Source organism: Dipodomys ordii, unplaced genomic scaffold (genome assembly GCF_000151885.1).
Source record: "Dipodomys ordii isolate 6190 unplaced genomic scaffold, Dord_2.0 Scaffold124, whole genome shotgun sequence".
Classification (NCBI taxonomy): Eukaryota; Metazoa; Chordata; class Mammalia; order Rodentia; family Heteromyidae; genus Dipodomys; species Dipodomys ordii.
In genome coordinates this window covers 3596535-3602376 of record NW_012267340.1, presented here as the reverse complement: position 1 = coordinate 3602376, position 5842 = coordinate 3596535, and positions in this window count along the sequence as shown.

The window sequence follows — 5842 nt, the reverse complement described above, 5'->3', positions numbered from 1 at the left end:
CACCAACTCCCACCCTTAGGAGGGTGTGTGTGTGTGTGTGTGTGTGTGTGTGTGTGTGTGTGCGTGTGCGTGTGCGTGTGTGCGTGTGCGTGTGTGCGTGTGCGTGTGTGCGCGTGCGCGCGCGCGTGCGCGTGCCCGAGGGCTTGAACTCTGGGCCTGGGCACTGTCCTTAAGCTTTTTCTGCTCAAGACTAGAGATCTACCATTTGAGCCACAACTCCACTTCCACCTTTTTTGTTGGTTAATTGGAGAAAAGAGTCTCATGGACTTCCCTGCCCTGGCTGGCTTCAAACCACAATCCTCAGATCTCAGCCTCCTGAGAAGCTAGGATTGTGCCGAGAAACATAGGCATATTCTTTAAGGCACAATTCAGGCTCAGCCAGAGAAAAGGAGGTACAGAGCAAGGTATGGAAGGGCAGAGAATGGAACTGAGCTTTCAAGCTTTCTTTGGCTAATTGAATCTTTGCCCTTTCCTGTCAAGATCAATTCAGACTTCAGCCCCTTTTCCTTTCCCGAGGGAGGGGTTGGGGCTGTGTGGCCTTTGTGCTCTCACCTCCATACCTCACGAAAGCCTCCCAGATCACCTGTCTAAGAGAGCTTCCTTTCTCAAAGCCCTGCGCCTCCCTCTGCCTTCACACTTTATCTTTATGTTTGCCATTTCCAAATAAGAATTATATAAACACGCTGCAACCGTAGTCTAAGCAGACTGATAAAGGAAGGTGAATTGGGTTCTTAGGGTGACATGACTTCCAACACGTTGAACAGCTCTAGGCAAAGTTCCAAACAAAACAAACAAAGCACATTCTCTGATTTTACACAACAGTAGCACTCCTGGAAAATTCAGTGTTTGTTAAAATCTGGCCAAGACAAAACACTTTAGTGTTTACATATTAAACAGAATTAAGTTTCAGGCTTGGATAAAATTATAAGCAGGTTTTGTCACCAAGCAGAATCCTAGAGTTCTGACCATTTCCAGTGAGCCAGGGAAGTAAAGAGAGTGAGGCTAGGGCTTAATTGGCAGGTCAAAGAGAGGAAGCCTGGGTGTGGTGGAGACTGAAGATAGTGAGCTGTAGACATTTGAAATCCATTTGGGAAGTGAAAAAGCTACTACTAAGTGGATTTATGGAAGTGAGAGAACCAGGCACAACTCTGAGTATTTATCATCTGGGCCACAGATGAGGAAGACAGGTGAGGGTCAGAAAGCATCTCAAGTTTAGTCGAGAAGGGGTCAGAATTGAGGCACTACATGCTTCCATCAGCAAGTCAGCTGGATACTCAGATCCTAAGCTCACCCGTTTTATGGGTTATCTTTCCTAGTCTAGAGTCCACTGTTATTCAAATATTTATCTAGATATTGCAGTGAACTTCAGTATAGTTGTGTCTAAAGTTCGTATCAGTTCAACTTAACTAAGAACATTCTTCTAGGTAATTTGGGTGGGTCTGATTCAATCAATTGCAAGACCTTGAGGGCAGAGGCAAAGCTTCCTTAACAAAGAAGAAATTTATGGCCAGCAGATTCACCACATTCTTGAAAGCTGCCCATCCAGACATCCTGCCCTACAGATTTGGGGCTTATCAAGCAAGTCCCCTATAAGGGTAAAGTGGGGAACATTTCCCCTTATTCCATTCATTAGCATGGAATAAAGAGGCAATCGTGGTCTACAGATCTCAGTCTCCTGAGTAACTAGGATTACAGGCATGAGCCACCAGCACCTGGCTTCCAACTCCAGGTCCTTATTCTCTTCAAGTTCTCTGGGCAACTTGATCATGGCTTGAGATTTCTTTACCTGATTGCTCTTGGAAGCAATCAGTGGAAACCTTGCACAATTTTATTTATGACTAGGAATTTTTCTGGAAAGTAACTCCTTCCTTGCCCTCATTAATTACCCACAAAATGACCCACTGCTGAGGTCACTACCACAGCGATGTGACATTGTTATTCTTCTACAAGAGCTCCTGACCACACACAACATTTCTGTAGATGGCAAACCCTTCAAATTTGTACCCTTGTAAGGAATAGTTGCGCAAACCAACCACGCCTGGAGTTCAAATTTATAAGATGTTCATTATTAAATGCAGGCTAATTTTATTCACATTTGGTAACAAGACACTAAAATTGTCAATACAAATATTTTCTCTTGTCACAAAGGCCCAAAAATAGCCCTTGGAGCTAGCCACTAGATCCATACAGTGGGTAACTTCATGGACCTATTCTTCCCTTCTGGTAAACCACTCTCCACACTGATCAACATGTTGTCAACTGTGGTAAAGAAATGTAGGTGCAGATTTTTATAGTAATACTCCTGTCTTGCTGGGAAAGCTATTTACATTTTATTTTCAGATTCATATTAGATAGGTACATTTTTAAGCAGAATTGTGAAAAGTGAGCGCCTGTTTTTCCTCTCTAAATGTAAGATTAATTCACACTGTTTTAAAGAAATAAATCCAATCTGGTTTCATGACTGCCCTGCTGATTGCTAGCACTGAGGGTTTTACCAGCTAATTTGGAATCCCAGGAAAATCATAGCAAATAAAATAACATGTGGTACTTTAGATGCAGAGAGAAATTTGTGATGTTAACTCCACTTTATTACTTAGCTTAGCTGCCTGCGCTTGCATGCCCGCCCCTCTCTCTCTTTCTCTCTCTGTCCCTCTTTCCTTAGAGCAAGGGATGAGCTGTAACTAGTTTCCAAAGAATGCTAGATAGCTTGGGGTGGGGGAAAGAGGGAGTGGAAAATCAAGTAATGATTAAGTGAACCGTATGCCCTGGCCATATTGCTTTAAGATACCATACAGAAAAAGACAACACTTATCTCCAAACAATTGAAAATCAAATTATGGAAACAGGCAGGACATACATGAAATAAACAGAAAGCAATGTAAGATGACAGGTAATTAAATACTGAATTGGGAGGCATTAACTCATACTGCTATTTGAGTCTAGAAAACAGAGATGGTTTTCCTTCTCAGATTTGAAATAGAAATATCAAATTAGATCTTGAAAGAAAATGGTATTGATCATTCCAAAGCCAACACAATCAGTAGAGAAAATCAACAAAATACCTTTTTTTTTTTTGGTCAGTCGTGGGGCTTGAACTCTGGGCTTGGGCACTGTCCCTGCACTCTTCAGCTCAAGGCAAGTGCTCTACCACTTGAGCCACAGCACCACTTCCGGTTTTTGAGTGGTTTATTGGAGATAAGAGTCTCACAGACTTTCTTGACCAAGCTGGCTTTGAACTGTGATCCTCAGATCTCAGCCTCCTGAGTAGCTAGGATTACAGGCATAAGCCACCAGTGCCAGGCAAAATACCATTTTTTTATAACCTACTACAGGCCAGTCAGTGCTCTACATGAATTATTTCAATCTTCAGAAAACTTCATTTCATAGATAAAGAAATCAAACTTCAGAGAAGTTCAGGACCCTGGGAAATTATGGATTCTTGTTTTTTGCAACCTAAATACACATCCATCATGTATATACTACTACTACTACTCCTCAAGGGGTGGACAATGCATACTTCAAGCTGGGCACCAGTGGCTCACGCCTGTCATCCTAGCTACTCAGGAGGCTGAGATCTGAGGATCCCAATTCAAAGCCAACCCAGGCAAGAAAAGCCATGAAACTCTTATCTCTAATAAACTACCAGAAAACCGGAAGTGGTGCTGTAGCCCAAGTGGTAGAGCACTCGCCTTGGGCTAAAGAGCTGAGGGACAGCGCCCAGGCCCCAGAGCTCAAGTCCCAGGACCAACAACAAAAAAAAAAAAAAAGAAAGAAAGAAAAAGAAAGAGAAAAAGCAAACAACTGTGAGTACTTTGAGGTCAGGACTGATTCCAACAGCTAATTAAGCATTTGTCACAGAGTAGGTACCTCGAAAGGTGACGAAGAATTTCTAGGCACTCAGAACCACAGAAGGCTCTGGGGAAGCAAAGTAGCTACAACATGGTAACAGCATGGGACACAGACAAGGGACTTCCCCTAAGGGAAGCCAGGATCCAGGCCATCAGGCCAATGCACCGAGGACAGAAATATCATTCCAAGTAGGCTAAACAGGTTTGAGCTGAGCCCACAGCTTATTGGACAGCACTCAGCAGCCAACCAAGCCTAGCTATCAGCCCAGCTTAGTTGACCTTGACCCAGAAGCCAAGCCATCTTTATTTAGGTACCTCACAGAACTGCCAGGAGGAAAGGGGAACCTGCCCAGGCATGGGATCTGAAAGTTACTGAGTCTAATCCGGGGTTAGGCTTCTGGTTAATCAGAAACTAGGTTTCCAGAAGATGCTCAGCCTAAATTTTCCATTTGTTTTCTTTCTCAATACCTGATTTGGGATAACTCTGTTCAAACTCAGAGGGAAGGATCAAGTCACACAGGGAATGGGTAGGAAGTAATAAAACCCTCTTGGATTCCAGAGTCTCCATATTTATCCTTTATCTGCACAAATCCCTTAAAGCCAGGCATATGAGACTGCTTCCAACAGTAGCAGTGTCATCAATGGTAGCAGCATACCAGTGGACTGAAACCAATGTTTGAGAGCTAGATATGTATTCCTACTCAGGTGGAAGAGGCAGGAAGTTCACCAGGAGACTGTGCCTCAAAAAAAAAAAATTAAATTGAGGGTAAGAAGGGAGAAAAGGAGAGGGAGAGGGGAAAATGTGATTTGAGTTTAAGACAGTTGCATCTCTCATGTAGACTATATTGTTTTGTCGTTTTTTTTTTACAGGTGAGGTAATCTATCTCGAACTGATTTTTTGAATAATTTAAATCTCTCTTTCACACTGACTTGTAAAAAAATCACTTTTATGACAAATTCTCATATGCATTGGGATCTGAAAATAAGAATGCTTTCCAAAGTCTCTGTCTCATAGTTGGTTGAACGAAAGGGTGCCTGGATATCAACCCAATACTTCTTCAGAGAGGTCCCAGTCATTCTCATGTTTGAGTTCCTTGTATCCTGGAGTTCACTATAAACACTGTGTAACCACACTGGCCTGGATTTTTCCCAAGGATATATTAGGAGCTCTCTGAGAACAAAGACCACTGACCTGGGACCTGACACCTCCTTAAATTTCTCTTTCTCAAAGTGGACCCTCCCTAAGAGCAGTAACACTGTCACATCTATTGGAAGGCTTTCTCCCAAAACCAGATTCATTCTACATCTGACAAAAGCGCTCCTTTCCTCCCTGCAGATGGCAGTGCCCTGAGACAGAGATGACCCCTTGCACCAGCCACTCGATACCTGCCTACAAGACTGCCACTCCCTCCCCCTGACTGACCAACTATTCCTTCAAACTCTGAAGACAGAGGCAAGTGTGTGCTGTGGGCCAAGTGAGAATAAAGACCACTTGTATTCTGATCTAGCACTAACTTTCCTCCTGGCCTGCAGAAAGCCAATTTGGGGGAGGCACGGAAAGAGTGGCAAGGGAAGGCTTCTTTCCCATCCCTGCCCCTCCTAGAGGTCAAGTTCAAATCTTGAGATGTCTGATGGAGGAAGAAAAACAAAAAAACTTCAACTTGACCTTTGCCTGCCCCATACCTCACTTTGCTCTGGGCTACCTTGTTTTCCCAGTGTTACCAGTTGCCATTCCCACCCTGGGTTTCTCCCTTCCTTTCTCTTCATTTGAACATATTTTCCTTGTTTAAAAAATAAGTTAAGGGGCTGGGAAGGTGGCTCAGTGGTAGAGCGCTTGCCTTGCATGCTCGAGGCCCTGGGTTCGATTCCTCAGCACCACATCAGCAAAAAGAAAAAAGCCGGAAGTGGCGCTGTGGCTTAAAGTGGTAGAGCCCTAGCCTTGAGCTGAAGAGCTGAGGGACAGCGCCCAGGCCCAGAGTTCAGGCCCCACGACC